The sequence below is a fragment of the Peromyscus maniculatus genome, chromosome 22 (genome assembly GCF_049852395.1).
Source record: "Peromyscus maniculatus bairdii isolate BWxNUB_F1_BW_parent chromosome 22, HU_Pman_BW_mat_3.1, whole genome shotgun sequence".
NCBI lineage: Eukaryota > Metazoa > Chordata > Mammalia > Rodentia > Cricetidae > Peromyscus > Peromyscus maniculatus.
In genome coordinates, this window is record NC_134873.1 from 1,900,017 (window position 1) to 1,924,936 (window position 24,920).

The 24,920-nt window shown below is 40.3% G+C and overlaps 1 long non-coding RNA gene across 1 annotated transcript in view; it reads right to left on the bottom strand.

The window, feature by feature from the left end:
• The window catches only part of LOC143270157 (uncharacterized), a 40,353-nt gene that overhangs the window by 13,803 nt on the left and 1,630 nt on the right, over positions 1–24,920 (bottom strand). The window contains exon 2 of the long non-coding RNA XR_013047133.1: positions 21,172–21,214. This is a non-coding gene — a long non-coding RNA (uncharacterized LOC143270157). The remainder of the gene's footprint in view (positions 1–21,171; positions 21,215–24,920) is intronic.

A 24,920-nucleotide genomic window follows, 5' to 3' on the forward strand; every position in this document is an offset into this window, starting at 1 on the left:
TCTGCTTTTGCAACCTCCCTCACAAATCATAACCAAATTTAAAATTAAAAAACAAAACAAAACAAAACAAAAAACCCAAACAAACAAAACAAAGAAACAAGACAAAACAAAAGCAAAATCAGCCAAAAAAGAAAAATCTGGTGGAAGTTGTAGTGTGGTCCTTTGAGGCACAGTTTACCCTTTAGTCCATTCATGTTTACTTGCAAGTGTTCATTGCCATGAGTCATTGTTCTGGCTCCAGGCCAATGGTTTCTGCTACACCATGGATAATGAGGCTCAGTGGGGCTCCTCATGTATATACTGTTATCCTGTGTCGTGGAGATCCTGCTATTTTGGATCTCTATGTTCATCCTCTTCACATGCTCCAACAGTTCATAAATGATTTGGATGTCGGGTTGGGTTAACTCATAGCCCTGATTCTGGGCCTGGATGGTAGCTGGGCTAATCAGTTCTCTAGCTTTCCCTCATCATCTCTACCTGGAAGAGCTACCCAACACTGTCTTGCCTAGCTCACCAAAGGCACCTGTAGCAAGGAGCAGGGCCAGTTCTCCTGTTCAAGGCCCTGACACTGAAGTCTCCCTCATTCATTTTGCCAGGGCCAGCTCTATTTTTTTTTGCCAGGGCAAGGTGCAGGGCCCTGTTTCCTGATTGCTGTAGGGGGCATGAAAAGGGGTGCTGGGTCCACACTCATGCTCTTATGCACTCAGGACTGGGTCACCTGTGACCTCAATAACATGGTCATCTCTAGTGTGCTGCCCAAGTGGAGTGTAGGTCAACTCCCCTGTGTGCTATTTCTGGTGTAGGGAAGGGCTAGTTTTCTCACTCTTGCATTCCCAGGGCCAGCTCTCTCACCTGCCATTGGTAGCAAGGGACAAAGGGGAAGGACATCTTTCCCTTCCCCATGCCAACACATGGATGATGGGGGTAGGGAAGGGGCCAGCTCTGTTGATCCCATATCTTAGGCCTGACTCACCTGCATCTACAACAGAGGCAGCTCTATTGTGCTTCACAGATGGGAAGCAGAAGCTGCTTTGTCAAATTCCACATCTGGTGAGGGTTAGGGCAAGCTATCGTACACTTGTGATCTCAGTGCCATTACACTCACCTGTCACACGTAGTAATGGATGAAGGAGGGAGGACATCTTTCCCTCACCATGGCTGATCGGGGAGCAAGGTGGAGTCTCCTGTTCTCATGCCTTCAGTGTCAGCTTACCTGACAACTGAGTCAGCTGTAGTCTGCTTCTCAGGTGAGGTATATGCCTAGAGTGAGTTGTGGGGCCATCTTTCCCAAGTCTAGCAGCAAGCTCTCCCTTTCATAAGGCCAGCTTACCTGCTACAGTATTCAGCAAGGGGCAGGGCCAGCCATCCCAGTGCCAGTGAAAAGTGGGACTGACTCGGTACAAACTATTTCCAATGACCCCCTTGCTAACACAGGCCATAGACATCACTGCAGATCCCAGCTGTAACAGTACTATGAACCCAGACATGATCCTTGGCAGCAGCATGGGCCCAGGCACCATCACAACTCCAGTGGCAGAACAGGCCACTCAAATTGGTGGCTGACTCGGTCACAGCAAAGGCTCCTGGGCACTACCATCTACAGAGCCCTTTGTGGCAACTAGATTCACAGACACCACTACAGACCCCAGCCTGAACATGGACATGGACTTAGACATGACCCTACACAGAGGTCCATGCTAGGACATGTCCTTGGATCTAGGTAGCAGCACCAACCACCCAGATCAGCATGGCCTGGGCATACCATGGTCCTCAGACACCAACATGTTCTGAGGTAGCAGATCATACCCTATGGCACTCAGTGATACTTATACTTTCATTGATTTGTGAGCTATCATGTTGACTTTATTTTCAGTTTGACTATTCTTTACTGGTTTTGTTTAGTTAAATTCTGTAATTATTATTTCATTCAACTGTTTCTTTTGTTCTGTCTTTAATAAATCATTTATTTGTATCTCTAATGTCCTTGATCATATCTCTACCTAATATTAGGAACTCCTTGGCTTATGTTTCATCTAAATTGCCTTTCTTGGGGCATATTACAATACAGTTTCTCGCTTCAAGAGGAGGCATATTGTCTTAGTTTTTCATGTTTGTGTATGTTCCCAGTGGTCTGGACAACTAGGGTTTTGAATTGTTTATTAGATGAGATATCTGTTCTCATCTTTGATGTATGGTATTCCTATCATGAGTTACTCTTGCCCCAGTCTGGTGGCAGATACTGGTTCTCTGAGAGGAAAAAGTTCTGTGGAACAATGGATAGCCCCATGGAATAGAGATGGATTTTAATCCTTACCTGGGACCAAACTGTATTTGGTGACACTAGGTCCCTAGTACACAGTGGTTCTGTGGATCAGTGGGAAGTAATAAATATATGGATATTGGATAGAAGGAATGGGATAAAAGTGGGGGAAAGAGTGTGATGTTCATGTGTTTCCTGGTTTGAGGTAAGGTCTTCTTCAGTGGTACCAGCTGGCCAAGAACTCACTTTGTAGACCAGCCTAGCCTTGAACTCAGAGATCTGCCTCACTCTGCCTTGAAGTGCAGGGATGAAATGAAGTTTAAATGTCTATGACACAACGTTTGGCTCTCTTTTTGAGTTTTTACTTAGTTTAGTTTTTATATTTGGGATAAAAATGCTCTGTCAGATGTACGTCTGGCAAGGATCTTCCCCTACTCTGTCATATTACTTTCCATGGGTTTGATCATTTCCTTATGTATACGACAGCTTAGTAGTTTTATAAGGGCACAATTATTAGTTGTTGGTCTTGATTTCTGAAAAATTAGAGTCATGTTAGCCATACTTCCATACACCTACACAATACAGGATAGTCTGTTTCCTTCCAGCAGAGTCATAATTTAAGGTTTTATATTAAGGAATTTTATCTATTTGGATTTTACTTTATGCAGAGTAATAGAGATGAGTTTAACTTATTTCCTCTGCATTAGAATAACCACTTTCACACACTATCTTGTGAATAGAGTATCTATTCTCAAGTGTTTGTTCTGGCTTCTTTGTTCAATATGAGATGTCTTTACTTGTGGTATCCATCATTGGTTCTATTTCCTGGGGTGTGTCATACTAGGCTTACCATTCCTTTCCTATTTCACAGATTCTTGGTGTACCTTATTATTTCTTGGCAAGATCACTAATTTCAATGACAACAATTAGAGGTACAATATTTCCCCATATCACTGCTATTCAAGTGTCCCTGTGTTTTCTGTAGGCTGTGTTCTCATTCATGTAAGGAAACTTTATTTTCCTCTCTAATTTCTCAAATTCCCTTCTGCTTGTTAGAAAAACACACTGAGGGCATGAAGTGAGGTCTTAACTTTTCAGATTGCATAAATTTCTGGCAGAGGACTTCAGTTCCATTTTCAGTATTAACTTTCAGTAACTGATTTTCAATTGTAACTTCAGTGCTGTGGCATCCAATGCTCTCCTCTTCCCGAAACGGGCATGGCATGCATAAATATAAACTCACACAAACACAGACACATAATTTTTAAAAATGGATTTGGAGATATTTTTACATATTTACTCAGTTTCTGATGTTTTACTTATCATTAATTTGTATTTTAATATAATTTTAAATTATGTATGTTGGTGTGTGTGTAGAGCATGTTTTTGTTGGAGTATATTATTATGAGCATAGATGCCCTTGGAGGAAAAACAGGCCTGATCTTTATATAATTAGAGTTGCTGGGTTTGGGAGACACAGGACATTGGAAAGGTACTAGGCTTTTTCTCAGCCTGTTCTATGCTTCTCAGCTTGTCTGAAAGTGTATGTCAGATATTTTTAGAATAATGAATGTGCTCAGGTTCAAGAATTCCTGAAACTAATATGAGTGTTTCCTTACTGAGTGAGCTTAAAGAAGTTCTCTGGGTGATAGGATGTTTCCTTTCCCTTTAGAACAAATTGTTTATCTTTCTTTAAACATTCTGTGTCTTAATGGGACCCATTTACATAGAAGGGTTTAACCTCAGAGGAAATAATTAAATAAAGAATGTTTGAAGATGACATAAACAAATATACTGCTCTGAAAACGAATTGAAATGTACATAAATTTAGAAAATGTGCGTGAGTGGAGTTTTCCCTAATTCCAATCATTTGAGTATGTGAGCTGAGGGATAAAGTAATAGGTTCATAAATGGAATCATCTCACATTGTTAGTACATGACTAAACACCATATTTTCACCCTTATATATTCATATTGAATACATATATTATTTTGTCAAAAACAAATAAACTGAATTAAAATAAATAAAGCCTTAAAAAAATAAAAGATCATGCAAATGTTCAGTAAACCTGTGAGACTAAGGTGGGATCACATTCTGGCTCCATCACAGGAACAAACTGAACTGTCCCAATTCTACTTCCCCAGTTCCACTACATCTGGGTTTACAATTTCTATGAACCACACTATGGATGTTGTGTGTTTCGTTTATGTATTAAAATGATGATACCTGCAGAATTTCTGGCTGAGAGGTATTCAGTTTTTAATCAAAATTAGTATAAAATTTATTCTGAAAGTCTAATAGTTTCATGTATTTCTATGGTTTCATATATTTATTGCCAATTCTAGTAACCAAGGCCCAGTACTGAGCTGTAATGATGCAAGCCCAGTGGTACAGTAGTGTTCAAGGGTAAAATAAATATCTGGCTAAAAGCATCTCTCTTACTTCAACAGACAGTGATTCCTGTAAGTCAGGACAACCTCAGGTTCACTAAGTGACTAATGATATTCTTAAATTGATCATCATTTTATGTGCGTTTCCACATCTAGTGTAGCACAGTTTATGCAATGATGGGAAAAAAAGCTCATGCCTTGAATATGCCAGGCAGGTGCCCTACTATCTTAGCTATAATCTCACTCATGTCACTATCACCATAAAGGAAATCAACCACATAATATGAGTGTACTATGTAATTTATAGAATAGATTTTAATAACAACTGTAGTGGCCACCTGGAAAACTAGAATCATATAAAAAAAAACCATATTTGAACTGAACAAGAGCAAATTCAATGGACCTGTGAAAGTGGACAGGAAAAATCCCATGAAGCATAAATCCTACACAATGAAGTATAGAGAACTGAAGAAAATGGGTGCAGAAGAGGTCTTCCTCACCAGGGAAGAGCACATCAATTGGTTTCCCAATGTCAAATGATAGGAACAAAAGCATACATACAGGTATTAGTAGACAGAGGGAATATGTTATATTCGTGAATATATATATGTATTTACATATGTAAATGCAATAACAATTAGTGAAAAAGAGGTCACAGATATGAAGGAAAGCAGGGAGGGTTTAAGGAAAGTTTAGAGAAAACTGAACAGAGGAAGAAATGTTTTAATTGTATTAAAATCTCAGAAATAAAAATAAAAGCATCAAAAAGTGTTATACCATGTATATATGCATATTTGCCATTTTGATTGCAAGATTAATATAACTTAAATGATTTCCATGATTTCCCATAGTATTTAGAAATTCAGTACAAATGAAAGAAAATATCAAGGCACTTTAAAGAGATAGAAGCTGAATATTCAATCATTAGATCATGAAGCATTCAAAAAATCAGCCGGGCGGTGGTGGCGCACGCCTTTAATCCCAGCACTCGGGAGGCAGAGGCAGGCGGATCTCTGTGAGTTCGAGGCCAGCCTGGGCTACCAAGTGAGTTCCAGGAAAGGCGCAAAGCTACACAGAGAAACCCTGTCTCGAAAAACCAAAAAAAAAAAAAAAAAAAAATCATATAATTTCTTTACTTTTAAATTTGGTGCTGGGCAATGAAAGAGATACCATGATAGAGGGAGACTTCATGTGGATAGGGAGAAACCTGGTGCTAGGGAAGTTCCCAGGAATCTACAGGTTGACCCCAGCTTAGACTACTAGCAATAGTGGAGAGGGCACCTGAACTGAACTGGCTTACCCAAGTAATCAGATTGGTGAATACCCTAACTGTCGTCATAGAACCTTTCTTCAGTAATTGATGGAGGAAGATGCAGAGATCCACAGCCAAACACCAGGCTGAGCTCCAGGAGTTCAGTCTGAGAGAGAGAGAGAGAGAGAGAGAGGGGGGGGGGGGAGGGAGAGGGAGAGGGAGAGAGGGAGAGAAGAAAGATTCAATGAGCAAAGAGCATCAAGATCATGATGAGCAACCCTACAGACAACCAAACCAAACTAGTGGGAACTCATGACATTTAGACCAACACCTGTGGAGCCTCCATGGTACTGAGCTAGGCCCTCTGCATAATTCAGACAGTTGTATAGCTTGATTTGCTTAAGGGGACCCCTGGCAGTAGGATCAAGATCCATCGCTGGTAAATGAACTGGCTTTTTGGAGCCCACTCCTTATGGTGGGACACTTTGCACAACCTTTAGCCAGGGAGAAGGGCTTGGACCTGCCTCTACTGAATGCAACCAGGCTCTGCTGACTCTACATGGGGGGCCTTACCTTATTGTAGGAGGGAATGGAGGGGGAAGGAGGAGGGAAGAGAGAGATCTCTAATTGGTATGTAAAATGAATAAAACATTTCTTAAGAAAAGAAAGTAAATAAAAAATAAATTTGGTGCTGTGTAAATGTACCAAAACATTTGCAAATATAATTAGTAATTTATGAAAATAAAGGAATGCTTGAAACACTAAAAATAAATCTACTATATGACCCAGATGCACCCCAACTGGCATATGTTCAAATGAATCAACATCCTACTTCAGAGATACTGGTTCCAAAGTCTTCATAGACTCCCTTTTCACAAGAACTAGGATACTGAAATAACCTAAATATCCATTGAAAATATTATAGCTCTGAGTTCAGAGGCTTCAGTAAAGTGTTATAAATCTGAAAATCAAGGAATGCTGGCAGTCAGGAGGCAGGGAATACCAGAAAATCATACTATGCAATGCTCATACAAGAGATTTATTTGAAGGGAAAAATCTAGAAGGGTGTCTGCCTCTGCTCTTATGAGAAGCAGCACAGAACTTAGTAGAATATAGGGCTTACATAGTGTTTCCTGCGAGTCAGAGTGTCCCATAGTAGGGACTGGTGGGAATTCATGTTCAGATCTTGGGGTGAACTCAGGGATTGGTGGTATTTCAAGTTCTGAGCATTGGCACTTTATTCTTTAGAGCAGAGATTGGATCCAACCTTCAGAGCACTTAGAGTGTTCTGTGTGTGGACCCTGGTGGTTAGAGGTCCTCAGGGGAGGGGCCTGACCACTCATTTGCCTCAAGGGGCTTGCATCATTGAGCAGATCAATGTACCAATGATAATGTGGCACATAAACATTATACAACACTATCAAGCTATAAAGAGTAATGAAATATTATAGCAGGCAACTGGATGGGTATTTTTTTAGAAAAAAAATCATATTAAGTGGAAAAACCCAGGCACAGAGAATGCAAACATTGAATGTTCTCTTACACCTGACCCTCTGATTCAAAATCTTCTTTAATGATTACATATCCAGAAGTAACTGCAGAAACCAATAAAGTGAAAAGGGGTTTGGTGTGTATACCACTGTGAAAATGATCTATTCAGGGAAATAACTCTGTAAACTTCACTCTACTGGTTGGTTTAATTGTGTCTCTTAGGTTTGATTATCCTGGTTTCATCTTCAATAAATTCTAGAAGTTTTACAGTATCCTCTTCATTTCTTCCTTCACTCAATTTTGTTTGAATTGCATGCTATTTAGCTTCTATGAATTTGAGTATTTTGATATGGTATATACTTTTAATAAATAGTGGTCATATATAATGCAGAATGTAATTTCATTATTTCTGTCTTTGTTGGCATTTGCTTTGTCATAATAAGAATTCACGTTTCAAGAATGCCCCATGTGCTGTTGAGAAAAGTCATGTATTCTTTAATGTTTTATTGGAATATTCTGTACATTTCTGTAAAATCCATTTGTTTGGACAGAATTTAAAAAAAAACACATGTCATAAAATAGTCATAACTGTTAATAGTAAATATACATAAACAAGAAAGTACATGCAAATTTTCAAAAGAGATATTCAAATGCCTTTCAATGGGAGGCTCCTCTAAATAAGAGAACAACTTCAATGAAAATTATGAAAACTAGAAAGGATTTGAGTGATGTTCTACAAGTTGTGAAAGAGAATAGATAGTACCCCCAACCTCAAAAAGTTACCATTCTTACTTGTAGGGAAAAGGGGCTGGTTAGAGAAATCCACCCAGAACCTAGAGCGCAGAATTAGGGAAGGATGGCTCAGATAAAGCCAGTGAGAGAAACACAGTTTAGCTCAAATCAGAACCATTTCTGCCGCTGTCCAACTGACTTGTGAAATCAACCAATCACAGAGCAGGACAGTAGAATCCTGGCCCTAGGGCCCAGGACCAGGGAAAGAAACACAGCCTGTGTTTGGGACCTGAGCCAGAGAAGTGAACACTTTATCCCCAAACCCAGAACCCAGGAAATATGTCCTGACTCTGAGACCAGTACCAAAATAACACTCTTGGACCCTAGAATCAGAGTAAATGAAAGAAATGTGCCCTGGCCTTAGAGGTAGTGTCAAAAAGCCAAGAAAGGACAGTGAAAGAAATACAGTTTAGCCTTGAAATCAGGGCCATCTCTGCCCCTTTCTCACAAAACTGGCCAATCCCTGGGCAGAAAATAAACTAACCAATCACAGTTGACTCTGAGCCCTAGACATCCTATATAAACCGCCCTGCCTGGTCAGTTGCCAGCTGTTCACTCCATCCTGGTAGAGGCAGCTACTCTCCTGGACTCCTCCTTCCCAAATAAACCTCTTTCTCAAAAGAGTATTGGGTGAAGACCTTCATTGACTGGTGAACAGAAGAGCCTTACTGGGACGTCCCATGGTGGACTGAGCAAGGGGGAGCTGAACAGAAGAACCTTGCTGGGAAGTCCCTTACTGCACTAAGCGAGAAAGAGCTGGTAACACTGAGCCAGACATTGTGGCTCTCCAGGAGAGGAGCAGGATTGCTGTTTCCTGGGGGGAAACCATCCCCCATCATACCATCATACCAGGTAAATCCTGACCTTCCCGAAGAGTCAGGATACCCTGACTTTTCCGAAGAGTCAGGGTACCCTTCCTTGCTGAAGCAGTTCCAGTCCTGACTCTCCCGAGAAGTCAGAAAACCTTCCTCTCCAAGGTTGGACTGTTTCTTTGCAGTCCAAGCCATCAGACTGTGCAAAACAGCTCCAGGTGTCCGGGCCACCTTCAGGGCAGAACTCTTGTTCTGAGTAGCTCGAGGTGTCTGGGATACCTCGCCTTCCAGGGCTGAATTGTCTCCTTGCAGTTTCAGCCATCAATTTACTAATATTTTGGTGCCAAAACCCTGGTCACCAAACCCAGAGTTTTTGCACTTTACTTACATTTGGTGCTGAAACCTGGGACACCAAACCCAGAGTTTCTGTGGTTTACTAACATTTGGTGCCAAAACCCGGGTCACCAAACCCAGAGTTTCTGTGGTTTACTGACATTTGGTGCCAAAACCCAGGACACCAAACCCAGAGTTTTTGCGGTTTACTTACATTTGGTGTCGAAACCCGGGATAGACTCCCTTGGTGCCTGTGCTCTCCCCTTATGGTCTGAGCCACACTAAGACTCTATCCCTCATTTCCTGTCCATCTGCAACAGACCAAACTTCCAGCTCACCGATCGCTCAGCATTCCATCCAACAGCGGCAATTAGGTGAGTTCCCCTTTTGGTTGGTGTAAACCTTTTCCTGGGTCTGAGGAAGTGACCTTTGAATGTCCAGCACCCCTCTAGTACTCTTGGAAGTGGAGGTATCCCCAGACAGTGTCTTTAAGGCTAAGGCTGGCCCTCTTCACCTGACCACACCCCCATCCTAAGAGATGCAATCAGGCAGTTATAAGCATCCCTTCCTGTGCTCTCCCATCTTCTCACAAAAGGAGCCACAAAAGTCTACCATTTCAGCCTTTCCTCTGGATGATTCCTTCCCCCTAGAGCTCGGTTTTCTCTCGCCCTCTGGCTTCTACTAAAGCCCTGCTACCAGGCACCTGAGTCTCTCTGTTGGCTTAGCCGGGCTAAGCAGGACCCCAGTTGAGTTGGGTGATGACCCTCTGAATGGCTTGGTCCCTGGCCGGTCCTCCCTGAGTCAGGGGATGCCCATGACTACAGGCTGCAGTGAATGATTCCCTCCCCTCTCATCCATGGGAGCCCTGCACTCCATACCTTCTCACACCCCCTTGGGATGCCTCCTAGAAAATCTCAAGCCTTCACACATGATTTGAAAGGCCCTAAACTTGTTCGCTTGTGCAATAAAGTTTGGCCTCATTATCCTTTAGATAATCAATCTAAATGGCCACATAATGGCACACTAGATCCCAATATTATATGGGACCTTTACAACTATTGTGAGTGATCGGGGAAATGGAAAGAGACCCTATATGTCAAAGCCTTCTCTTACCTTCTCTCTAAGCCTTCTCTCTGTTCCCCCTGTTCCCCCACCCAGCTATTACTAGCTATGAAGTCAGAACAGGATGAAACATTTTCTTTTGAGCCAGCTAATGAGCAACCACTCTATAAACCAAAGCCAAAGTCCACATCTTCCTCTCTTGCCACACCAACTCCAGTGTCGTCCGTGTGACATGAACAATTATGTCAATTATAGCGTACGGGAGATACGTGTCCCATGGGACTAAGCTCCCTGGAGGTCCCTGCCAGAGTGCCTGTGTTATGTCTCCTTCTCGAAGGACACATACTTCACAGATCATGAGTTCTCAGGGCTATGGGTTCTGTATAACTGCTTTTCTGATAATGTTCTAATTAATCGATAAAACACAGCCAAAATTAATGAATGCTTGGGTTGTGAACTGTGGAGGAAAGGGGAAGCTGGACATGGACCTTAATTAGATATAGCAGAATGAACTATTCCTTAAAAACCTCAAGCCTCAAGCCACTAGATAATAGAAAGTATAATAGTTCAGGCACTTCTAGGGAATGAACACTCACCCACTAGGAATCCTTTAGGAATCCCAACTAAAGTGATTTATGGCAGAAAACATTATCTCATAGGAGGCAGATGGTGGGCCCCTCTGTTGAGAAAGTTCAGCATGGAAAATTTAAGGACTACAGCAGAACTCCTTCCCCTTACAGGTGTAAAAGTACAAGAGTCCATATTCCATCAGGTAAAAAGTTTTTATATTAGAAGAGATATGTGGTAAAGAACTGAAGAAAGACTTAGGGAGGATCTGCAGCATCCAAATTGGCTAAATGGGTCATGAGAACCAGAAAAGTAGAAGTACATAATAAACTAGCAAGCGGCTGAGATAAAGATGAAGGACACAGCTGCAAGAAGCCTACACAAGTCTAGGAACTGTACTAAGTTTAAAAAACACAGACTGCTCTTTGGGTCATCAAGTTCTTGTGAGTGAAGGCATACATCTAGCACCAATTAGTAACTGTGTGCTTGATTTTTTTAAAGATGATGTAATTGAATTATTGCCAAGCTCTTGTTCCTTGTATGACTTGATAGTTTTCTTTTCTGTATATAAACTACTGATTTGCAGAAGTAAAATTGCAGCAGATTCAAACTGCTTTTGAGTGTGTTGTCTGTCTGTCAGTCGCCGAATCCTTGCCTTCCTGACTACCCAAGCCCTGATTCTCCTACGGTCGTGGTACTCCCAGTGGGGCAGTCCGTGGCACTCTCTTCCAGTCCCCTCAGTTTCCCTTTCTCCATCCTCAGAAACAGGTCATCCACCAGGTCAACCCTCCCTGGCATCCACTTTTAATACACAAACAGCCCCTAGTTCTCCTGTTCATTGTTCCTGCTCTACCTTGGGACCTCCTATACCTCCTCAATCTAGACCAGCCCCAGTTCTTCGTTTGCGAGTGGTTGCTGGGGTGGATGGTCTAGTCATGGTAAATGTCCCCTTTTCATTATCTGAGCTCTCCCAAATATAAAATAGGTTGGGGTCCTATACGGTCAATTCTTCCACTTTTTTATTAAATAATTCCAGTACATTACCCAATCCTATGATCTTACCTTTCATGATGTCTATATGATTGTTTGTACAAACAATCTTGCCCCAGAGGAGCTTAGGTGAGTCTGGGATCAGGCTAGGGTCCATGCAGGCAAACTCCATCCAACAGATAACACCTACCCAGTGAGGGCTAGGGCAGTCCCAGACCAGGAGCCTGGATGGGATTACAATAACCCAGGGGACATTCTAGCTAGAAATAGGTTTGAACCTGCCTCCTAGCTGGCTTCTGCAAGACTGCCCTTAAGTCAGTAAATCATGAAAAAGTCCAAGAGGTCATACAGGGGAAAAATGAAAACTCATCTGAATTCCTCAACTGCTTTACAAAGGCCCTCTCACAATGTATCAACCTGGATCCTGAGACTCCAGATGGAAAGCACCTCCTTATGAAGCCAACCTTTGAGTCACCCATTACTGTCCTTTCTCTTCACCATCTGTCACACCTTTTAACATATAAGGGCCTTCTAACATTACCTCCCTCTCAAGTTCTCTCCCTTCAGGTGGCACTGGTTGAGAACACAGCACTGACTTTTCAACCATGTCCACCTCTTTACATCTCAAATCTTCTCTTCCAACCAGTCCTGGAATACTCCCCATCACACTCACATGTTGAGACCCTAAGAGAGTTACCACCCCATCTGATACATATGCAGAAATGAGCATTACTTCAGGCCACTTATACATGGTATACAGATGGCAGCATCTTCCTATATAAAGGAGTACATGGAGTGGAATATGCAATTGTCTCAGATACCATAGTGGTCAAAATGCAAGCTCTTCCAGCCCATACCACAAATCAGCAGGCTGAACTGGTAGTTCTAACCCATGCTTCTCACATAGCAGACAACCCTCAAAACTATATACAGACCACCTTAAATAATAACTAAAAGTGTTAATGGTCTTAACTGCCTAAGGAAGAGATAGAGACAAGTAGAATGGGTAAGAAAAGCAGGTCGATGTTTTTTTTGTTTGTTTATTTGTTTGTTTTGCTTCTGTGAAACAGATTTGACTACCAGTGAGAGACATAAACTAAGGGTGACAAGTTGGAAAAATATTTCCCATATAGATGTAAGTAAAAATAAGAAAGCATGGCTATTCTAATATCTCATTATTTTGATTTCAAACCAGACCTAGTCTGAAGAGACTGGAAGAAAATGCTATACTCCTAAAAGAGATACTACAATCCTAACTATATATTCACTCAACACAGAGACACCAGATTTCATAAAATAGTTTTAGTTTAAAACTACAGAACAATGTCAACAAAGTGATATTGTACCTCATTCTCACTGATAGGCAAGTCATCTGGAAAAAGACTAAATAAAGAAATTGTAAAGTAAAATTATGTAGAATGTTAATTCTACTTCTATATTTAGCAAAATTGAGCATGTCTGAATTTCTAGATAGATTACATGTTTACATTAAGGAGAGGTGGTTCAGTATGAAAAAAGCAACTTTCAGTAAACTGTGCTCATATAAAAATAACTTTAAAATTTCTTCAAAATATGAGCATCATGGTCAAGAATTCATTTGTTTCCTAACAACTAGTGGCCTATAATGCTCAAAACTCTGACAAGACAATCATTTTTATGAATTTTAATACAAAATATACAAAAACTAGAACAATTCTGGTAATTCTTTTGTCACAAACTGACAAGACCTTCCATGTCTATGGAGACAAGGTGATGTAACTTAAGACTCATTTGTCCTCTAAATGCAAAGTCCATACAGCAATGAAAAACAACATTGGATATTGGTCTTCTTCAAAACTCTGAGCACATAGACTTACAGCCTGCATTTCCTTCTCTGAGAATCAGGACATAAAAAATTATGGGGACATCATAGAGGGTCTAGCTATCCTCCAAAACTGATATTTCATTTGAATTTTGGAAAAAGTTAATGACACAGTATGCTAATTTACTAATTCTACTTATTAAGCCCATTGTAACTTTAGAATATCTGGAAAGTCTAGACGTCTCTACCAATGAATGTAGTCTCACTATGTATATCTGTGTAGAGTAGAACTGTCTTTGTAGACCAGGCTGGCCTTGAACTGAGACATATCTGACAGCTTCTGCCTCCCAAGTGCTGGGATTGTATCTGTGCCTGTTCTACACATGTGCCAAAATACCTGTTTTCAGAAAAAAGTCAAATCACTGTAAGAACTAATTTTTGCTAAAGGAGGGTTCTAAAGTATGGTGGTATTTTATTTGTACTGAAATGTGATTTTATTTGTATGTTAATAAATAAAGTTGCCCAAGGGACAGAGCTAATAGCAAGCCATAGCAGAGCTAGGCATTCGTGGTGCACGCGTTTAATCCCAGCACTTGGTAGAAGAGCTAGGCAGATCTCCGTGTGGTCAAGGATACAGTCAGTGTTGGAGACACATGCCTGTAATCTCAATACCATAGAAGACCTGGAGGGCTGTACATACAGGCAGTGATGAGGCAGTCATGTGTTTGGGTTTACAACCAATGAGAAGGCAGAACAGAAAGACTATATAAAGACAGACACACAGGAAATAGGTCTCTTTCAGAGAGGTAGGACCACCACAGGAGGAAGGGTAAGGTTTTAGCTCTGAGCTCTGACCTCTTGGCTTTCTTCTTTACATTGGTTCTGTGTTTCTTATTTAATAAGATGTTTGGTTACATCTACACTAAAGTATTAAGTGTAAGTGTATTTTCTATAATTTAAATTGATGACACATGGAAAGAAGGAAGAATAAATAAAACTTTACAGATTTGAACAAGCCAAAGTTCATGTTATATTATACCTTCAACATGAACTATCAAAATCATCTAAGTTACACAAACATGTATCACATAGTATCATGTTTTCAAACTACTGTGAGAAATATTTTGTCATTTAATGTGAAAAATACTAATTAAAAGGAAAATATGTACATTTGGGCAGTAGTAGTATCAGAAGTAGCACAAAAAACTCTCATGACCCTATGGCTGGCTGGCAAGGAATTATCGGATCTGGTTGACACAGGTGCAGATGTTACCATTATTAGAAAGGAGGAATGGCCCATAACTTGGTCATTAGATGCTACCTTGACCCCTTTGAAGGGAATAGGACAAAGTCAAAACCATGAAAGGAGTTCAAAAATTTTAAATTGGACAGATCAGGACAGTTATCAAGGTATCATACAACCTTGTGTTATAGCCAGATTACCAATCATCTTCTTGGGTAGAGACTTATCTCAACTTGGAATAATCATGTGCAGTACTAATGATGTTATTACCACTCAAATGTTGAAAAATGGGTACTTACCAGGTAAAAACTTAGGAAAACATGGAACAGGAATACTAAAACCTCTAGAGGCCACCCCTAGTCAAAAAGAGCAGGATTAGACCATTTTTTCCATGGGGGTCATTGATACTCCTGTGACTCATGCAGAAAAAATCAGCCTGTGTGGGTCAATCAATGGCCTGTTACCCATGAAAAATTATTGACTGCACAGCAGCTGGTACAGAAGTAGCTTGAAGCTGGCCATATCACCCCTAGTAATTCTCATTAGAATACTCCTATCTTTGTTATTAAGGAAAAAATCAGGTAAATAGCGGCTATTACAAGTTTTAAGGGCAGTGAATAAAATGATGGTATTGATGGGAGACTTTCAACCTGGCCTCCCTTCACCCATCACCATACCTTTGGGACATTTCAAAGTTATCATAGACTTGAAAGATTGCTTTTTTTTACCATCCCCTTTCACCCAGAGGATCAAAAATGCTTTGCCATTCAGCCTACCTGCCATCAATTTTAAAGCACCAGTGAGGAGATGTCAATGGCATGTCCTCCCACAGGACATGGCTAATAATCCCACTTTATATAAATCTTATGTTGCTCTTGCAATGTAATCAGTAAGAAATCATTGGCCAGTCATGCTGCACACTAATTTCATTTCCATCATTTTCCTTTTGTTTCTATCTCCCCCACTGCTAAAAGCAAGCAAACAAACAAACAAACAAACACCACAGTTACGGCTTTGGTCAGATGGCTTAGTGGGTGAAGGTGCTTCCTGCCAAAGCTCATCATATGAGTTAAATTCCTGGGACCCACGTGGAGAAAGGGGTGACCTGACTCTAGCAAGTTCTCATCTGACCCTCACACACGTACCATGGCGTGTCTGTGTATACTCGCACATCCCTGCACATACATACATACATACATACATACATACATACATACACATACATACATGCAATAGATTATGCTGAGTGTGAGGACTCCTCAGAAGCTTACCTTCAACAACCCAAAAGCTTGACTAAGCACACAAGTATTATAATTCACTATGCAACAGTCTCTAGTTTTATATACATTTAAAGCATTTTGTTAAGAATGTAAACTGAGCAGTTTTTAAAACCATGTTTAGATATAGGCTTGGTAGTGCAGGCCTCTAAGCTTAATTACTTAGGAAACTGGGGCAGAAGAATGCTGAGTTCAAGGCCATCCTGCTATAGAGTGAGTTCAAAACCAGCCTGGGCAACTGAATGAGACTCTGTCTCAAAATGAATAAAAATTTAAAAGGTGCTTGAGACCCAGGTGGGTGGTAGAGTACATGCACAGCAGTGGTGAAACCTCAGTCCAATATCAGTCCAGTCAAACAAACAAACAAACAAACCAGCCAAGGCTTAATAAATACAAATAAATTTATAAATCATTTCCATTCAGATGAAAATTTTAAGTCACAGTAATTCTAAAGCTAGGGAACATTATTTTATTCAAATTGAGGTATTTTATGAAATATCCAACATCTTCAGGAAGTTTTCTTCTAATATGGAAGCTACCTGAAATAATGACAAGGTTAATTAATACCTTAATTTTTACTTATGCCACATTCTGAATGCAGGATATTTAGAAAAGATTATTTTTACCAAACTATTACCTACTTTCTTTTTCCAGTTCATGTAACTCATAATAACTCTGGATTTAGTCACATCCCAAGTGGATTTTAAACAAACTTCTTGTCATCAATTGTCATATGTATCCTGATATGTTCAACAACTGGTAAATGTAGTTTGTTTCATGAAATAAAATTTAGTGAGTCCATGGTTCAAAATAAATATTTGCACCGGGCGTGGTGGCACACGCCTTTAATCCCAGCACTCGGGAGGCAGAGCCAGGTGGATTTCTGTGAGTTCAAGGCCAGCCTGGGCTACCAAGTGAGCTCCAGGAAAGGCGCAAAGCTACACAGAGAAACCCTGTCTCGAAAAAACCAAAAAAAAAAAAATTTGCTCATATTCTTTAGAAAGTATTATATTGGAGTGGAGAGGCAGGAATGATATAGATGCAGTGGTCATATATGAAGTTCTCAAAAAAAAATTTAAAATAAAAAACTACTATCTTGCACTGATGAGGCAACATTTTGCCCTTTGTATAGATTCTCACATATCTTAGTAAAACTATATGTTACCTTGTAATACAGTTGTGCTGTGGGATGGTCTGTATGTCAAATCTGTTGCTCTGATTGGTCAATAAATAAAACACTGATTGGCCAGTGGCCAGGCAGGAGGAAGTATAGGCAGGACAAGGAGGAGAAGAATTCTGGGAAGTGGAAGACTGAGTCAGAGAAACTGCCAGCCACCACCATGACAAACCGCATATGAAGACACTGGTAAGCCACAAGCCACGTGGCAAGGTATAGAGTTATAGAAATGGATTAATTTAAGCTATAAGAACAGTTAGCAAGAAGCCTGCCACAGCCATACAGTTTGTAAGCAAAAAAAAAAGAAATCATTGGCCAGAAATGTAAATAATCCACTATATGGATGATATTTTGATAGCTGGAAAAGATGGTGGCTAGGTTTTAAAATGTTATGATGAACTTAATAATGCCTTGCAAAGTAAGGGACTGGAGGTAGCACTTGATAAAGTTCAGCTAAAGGTTCTATATACTTATCATGGATTCCAAATGATGGCATCTAAAATTTCCTCTCAGAAATTAGAGTTAAGATTAGGTAAATTTAAAACCTTAAATGATTTTTAAAAACTTCTTGGAGATATTAATTGACTTATCCCATATTTGAATCTCAGTAAGAGTGATGTAAAAACTCTTTATGATATATTACCTGGAAATGCTAATGCCATTTCTCCCTGTGAGCTTACTCTGGCAGGGAGAAAAGCATTTCAAATCATAGAACAAGCCATACGATCACAAGCTGCCACATTTATGGATTATGATAAACTTTTGAAATTTATTATATGTAGAACAGTTCTTTCATCAACTGCTGTTTTTTGGCAGACTGCACCTTTAATGTGGATGCATCTCCCAGCCACACATAAAAGGGACATTGGACCATATTATGAGGCTGTATCTCATCTTATAATTTTAGGGAGAGAACAAGGATGGTGCTATTTTGGTAGAGAACCAGATGTTATTATACAACCTTATACCAAAGAACAAATTGATTGGTTTATGCAAACTACTGAATTCTGGCCTATTGCTTTGGCCTCATATTTGGGAATCTTAGATAATCATTACCCTCCAGATAAACTTATTGATTTTGCCAATAAGCATGAATTTGTATTTTCTATGTGACATCATTTGTTCCCTTGAGGTATGCCCTATTGATATTCACTGATGGCTCCTCAACAGGCACCAATGCTTTTGCTTATAATTATGAAGTAGTACAATTTACTACAAATGGCTCCTTTGCATAAATAACAGAGCTACATGCTGTCATTGCAGTTTTTCAGCATTTTCTGATCAATTTCTTAATATCCATACAGATAGTGCTTACATTACACACTCTGTGACTTTGCTGGAAACTACCAGTCAAAATAAAAATGTTGCCAACACTGGGGATTTGTTTAGGAAATTACAAACACTTATTCAAAGGAGAACTTGTCCTTTCTTCATAAGGCACTTATGTGCTTATTCTGGACACCCAGTGCCTTTGGCTGAGGGAAATCAGAAAGCTCAACCAGCTGCTTGCCCATGATCCTCTAATGCACCAAAATTGGAAAGTTTTTAAAGATTTATTTGTGTGTGTGTGTGTGTGTGTGTGTGTGTGTGTGTGTTGTGTGTGTGCCTTTTTCTGATTGTTTAATTGGAACGATTTGGACATTTCACCATATATATGTATTTCATATATATTTATGTATTTTGCATTTATACATGAAATATATGCATTTATCATATATAATGAATCATATATGAATATATATACATGTTTCATATGTGTTTTATATATCATATTTATATGACATATCTGCATGTATATATTTCAAAGTTCCATAAAGACTTATAGCATATTGTCCTGTTGTACAGCAGCTTCCTCTAAATTGAAAAATTCACTCATGTAGGGAGCTGGAAAATTCATGAAATTCAGGAAGTAAACATACTTCCCATTTGAGAAATCTGATGCTTACAAGATTTGTGAAGTCCCTTCCCTGTCTTTATAAAAACATTAGATAAATGGAGGAGACTCTGACCTGCCAAACTGCCTAGAGGAGATTTTGGACCTGGTGAGCTGCTTGCAAATTGCACAGAGAGCTCATCCAGGAATACAGCTTTCAACAGTTGCCACCCACGCTGGGATGGACTTTTCTGGTGATGCAACTGCTTTTGAGTCACACCTGCTCCTGTAAGTAACCCCTCACCTACACTCCAATTAAAAAGCCTGCCAAGAAGTCATTAGCTCACCAAATTGGTGCAATCATGACTTTGGTCTCTCATTGGGTGACAGACCTGTGTGTTTTATCTTCCCAGAAAAAGTTTAGATACAACTCCTCAACATGTATAAATTCCATGTCCATAGATACAAGCAACCATGGATTGAAAATGCTGGAAAAAACCATTTGTGTAGTGAACACATGCAGATCTTTGGTTGTCATTACTTTCTAAACCAGCAGTTCTCAACCTGTTGGTCATGGCTGTCAGAAAACACGTATTTTGTATCATCTTAGGAACTGTGACACCACTCAGTGGCAAAATTACAGTTACGAAGTAGCAACAATAATACTGTTATAGTTGTGGCTCACCACAACATGAGGAACTGCATTGCAGAGCCACAGCGTTAGGAAGGTTGAGAACCACTGCTCTAAATGGTTCTAATGCAGAACAGCTGTCTGCAGATCATTTACCTGTGTTAGCTGTCCTGCATCACCTAGACGTGATCTAGAGGTCATCTGCAAATTCTACCCTAGATAGAAGAGACTTGAGCAGCAAAGATTTTGTGTACAATCTTTGTTAATGCCAAAGAATAGTACAATTTTTTGTATCTCTATTTTAAATTTCTTAATAAAACTTATAACTAAAGAAATGAATAATTGTGCCAGCAAGACAGCTCACAGCAGGTCAAAGAATTTCCTGAGCACAGGCCTGATGATCTGAGTTAGATCTTCAGACCCATAGTGGGAGGAGAGAACCAAGCCCCAAAAGTTGTCAAAAGTTGAGCTCCACACCCACACCTGACATGCATTCACACACACACACACACACACACACACACACACACACACACACAGACATACACACACACACACACACATACACACATACACACATACACACACACACACATACACACACACACTGAAAATAATATCGATAATGATAATAATAATAATAATAATAATAATAATAATAATAATAACAAAAGAAATTAGTAACTGACATTTGCCTAATATAAACAAGTCCTGGGGTTCATCCTCTTCACCAAAGAAAAGAAATGAGTAACAGAATAGTGAGGATGTTAAAAACCAAGCATAGAAAATGGATATATAGTCTGCATCTTTATGTCTAGCCTTCAATAAAGGGGTTTCTATGCACCCCCTGCTGGCCAAAATCATTCCACTACTTGCTTCTGTAAATACAGTTTTATAGGAAAGTGTAAGTCCTCATCACATGTTGCCTGTGGCTGCTTTTCTACTATGAACCCCAAGCTGATGCTCAGACAGATTTTTAGCACATCTGTGATCAGAAGTCTCAGAACCTCGACCCCAGCATCCTAGCCTCCATGAGTTCCATAACCTGGCCACCCTTTGCATCACCATCATAGCCATGGGCAGTACACATATTCTCCCAGAATCCTCTCCAAGGTCCCCCCACTCAGGCCCTTCTTCCCACCCTTCTCCTTGGGAAGTAAGCTCCCTCCACCCTCCACCCTCCACCCCTCCCTCATTAGACCATGGGCTTCCTCCTAACCTGTTTGAAGCAGCTCTCCACAAGGTTAGGTGGAAACATATTTCTGCACAAAAACATCAGAGAAGGGAAAGTGGTTAGAGTTTGGGAGTGAGCCAAAGGTCATTCCTGCACTGATAGCCATGGAAACAGTAGCAGCAGGCAATGTAGAAATGCATGGTGTGGGCCCAGTGTTGAGCAAAGTACCTGCCCTCCATCATCTGACATAAATCCTGCAATGACCCTAGAAGTAAACACTGTAAACATCTCTAGCTTCCACAGGAGGTGACCGAAGGCCAGAGGAGATCGCCCAGACCCATAGAGCTGCTCAGAGGTGCAGATTTACTTACCATGGATTGATTATAGTTAGGCCGCTCCCAAAGTCATGGAATCTGATTGCCATAACGGTGATGGTGGAGCCTTGGACTAAAGAAGTTTACAGAGTAATAGGAAGTGGCCTTGTTTTTGATATGCTTATTCTGGATAACCATCATGTGCTCTTTGCCATGTTACGATGCAGCTAGAAGGTCCTCACTAGATGCTTGTGCAAAGATTTTTTGGGCCCTGTATAACCTTTGTAAATGACTCAGTTTTCTTTCCTGATTCCTCAACTCTGTCCCATGCATTCAAGGCTGCCATTTGACATAGAATTAAGGGTTGGATATCATATAAACATTATGTTTGTACTACAGCATATTGGCCTTCTCCAACAAGCGATCCTGGAAGACTTGTATTCCTTTATCCCTCCATTGTTTCTCTATGTTTTTAGCCTCTTCCGTGAACCACATTTGCCACTGGAGCCGTTGACCAGGTTCCAAAACAGCCTGTGCCATCTCCTGCCAGTCCTGTGGTATAATCCTATTATATGTTCACCAGGAGTTTAACATTTGCTTTACATATGGGGAATGCATGCCATAAGATACTATTGCTTCCTTAAACCTTCATAAATCTAACATTTCCATTGGAGTCCAAATATTTTGTGTATTCACTTGATCAGGTAACTGCTGTACAGTTACTGTATAAATTAAGGTTGATTGTGTGAAAACAGGCATTCTTTCTGTAACCTTATGATCCAATCTTGAAACAACTTCACTGTTACTTTCTTCTCGCTGAATTTGAATTTCTCTATAATTCATTTTAACAGGTTTAACAGGTTTTTCTAAAACTTTTATCCTGGCACTTAAATTGACTATCTTTTTAAATATTAAAATAGCATAAGAAAAGCAATAAAGTGCATCATTCGATCAATATTAATCTTCTTGTATAGTTGTTCCATTGTCAGACTGCCTAAAATTTCAAACAATGCCCAATTTTCTTCCAGTGTACACATAAAACCCATTTTTTTTGTGTGTGGAAAAATTGTATAAAGGATTAGAAGACAGGGGTTCAATATTCCAGGCTAATGGGGATGAAAGTGCTAAGAAACTTGATCTGGCATCATGGTTTGCCTTCTTGTTCTGAAAGGTTTCACTGTACTCTGTGAGTGTGAGCAGTTATCACATGTCCAGTGAGACAAAAGGAAAGAATTAACATAGTGAAAATCACAGCTGTATACATTTACAGTGATCTAGGCAGGCATGGTGAAGGTGTGGTACATAGACTTGCATTTGAGTTCAACCCTGTACCTTTTGGATTTCTGCTTATTTATTGAATTGTTTTTAATGGTTAATTACTCCCTGCTGGACCTTCTCTCCCTCTAGTTCTAGGATGGGACTCAGAGCCTCTTGTACACTTGATGAAAGCTCTACTCCTGAGCCATGCCCTATTAATCCATCACTCATGTATGCTTTTACTAGCCTACAGTCAGCCTTTAAAAATAATCACATTTATTCAGTGTGTGTATGTGTGTGTGTGAGAGTGTGTGTGTGTGTGTGTGTGTGTGTGTGTGTGTGTGTGTGTGTGTGAGAGTGTGTACAAAGTAGTCAGAGGACAATCTGTGGGAGTTAGTTCTCTCCTTTCATCGTGTGGGGCCAGGACTAAACTCAGGCCATCCAGCTTGGCAGCAATCCTCTTTACCCATCAAACCACCTTGTCCTCCCCACCCCCACTTCTGCAAATAGTTTGTTTTGTGAACTCCTTTCCAGCAACTCACCTTTGCCACCGCAGCTTGAAAGCACCTGCAGAACTACACAGTGAATAAATGCAGCTGTGTGCTAACACCATGATTAAAAAATGCCAACAACACAGATATCAGGCCATATTTGATTCACAGACTAAAATGTCAACTCCCACACAATCTTGTTGTTTCTGGGTCTTAGAGAATTTGTTCCAGACACACCCTCCATCCTAGGTAGACTCCAAACCCCTTGTATTTCTAAAGTCTTTTACATAAAATGGCATCATATTTGCACAGAACACATTCCTGTCTTCTTTCATTTTTAACTCATCTCTATATTACGTTTAACACCTAGCACAGTGGGTAAAGGAGCTTGTCACCAAACTTGAAGTCCTGTGTTCAATCTCTGGGACTTACATGGTAGAGGAGAGAATGGACGCCAAAAAAGTTGTCCTCTGACCACACACATGCAGTAATAAATATAAGAATAACTCCACCTAGCACAACTTCAATACTCTGCATATACTTGCAATGCTATATTGTTTAGGGAATAAGAAGAAAAGTCTGTTTGTGCCCAGTACAGATGCAAATTGAACAACTTTTTATCAATTGATTGATCGATTTTTGGTGCTGAGAATTAAATCCAAGCCTTTGCACATTCTAAACTCACACTACCACTGATTTTTTAAAAAAGATTTCTTTTGAGGCTGGAGAAATGGCTCAACATTTAAGAGTGCCTGTTGCTCTCACAGAGAACCCAGATTCTGCTCCCAGCACCCACAGGGCTGCTCACAACTCCCTGTAGCTCTTGTTCCAGAGGATCCAAGGCCTCTTTCTGGACTCCATGGTCACAGCACACACAGTGCACATATATACATGGAGTCAAACACTCACACACATAAAATAGAAATTATTTTTATCTTTTTAATTATGTGTATTCACATGTGGCTATGTGCACTTGAGTTCAGGTGACTGCAGAGACAGAAGAAAGAGTTGGACCCTCTGGTTCTGAGCCACCTGACCTGGTCCTTTCAAAGAACAGCAAGCATTGTTAACCTCTGAACCATCTCTCCAGCCTTACCATAGAGTTTTAAAAAGTATTCCTTGGTAGTTTCATATATGAGCACATGTATATTTAGATCATGTCTAACTCTCTTCTTTTTCCTCTTCAACTCTTCTTGACTCCTCCTAACTCCTTTTAACTTCATGTTGCTACCTCCTCCTCTTTATCCACGGAGTCCATTTAGTGCTGCCCACCAACCACTGGAGCATGGGCAACCTATCATGGGCCACACTACTGAAGAAAACTGCCCTTTCTTCCTCCAGAACCCATCAACTGTCAAGAGCTCTTGAAGCTAGATGTGAGCTGATTGATTGACTTTCTGATACAGGGTGTTTCTACTCAACTCAGGCTGGCCTTGAACTCCTGCTTCTTCTGTCTCAGCCTCCTAAATGCCGAGATAATTGGAGTGCAGCTCTAGGCTTGACTAACTGAACACTTTATATCCAGTGTTGGTTTTATTGAGGAGGTTGATTTGTGGATCTGCAGAGCCAGCTGCTGGACTGTAGGAAAGAGACAAGTGTTCAGGATCCTGACTGGTTTGGACTCTGTTGAATGCTCTTGGGATTTTAGGTGATTTCAAGTTATCATTTAGTAACTAGGAACTTGATGTCCCAGAGAAGAGAGAGAGACTGCTCATCTTCTGTGCTGTCCTGT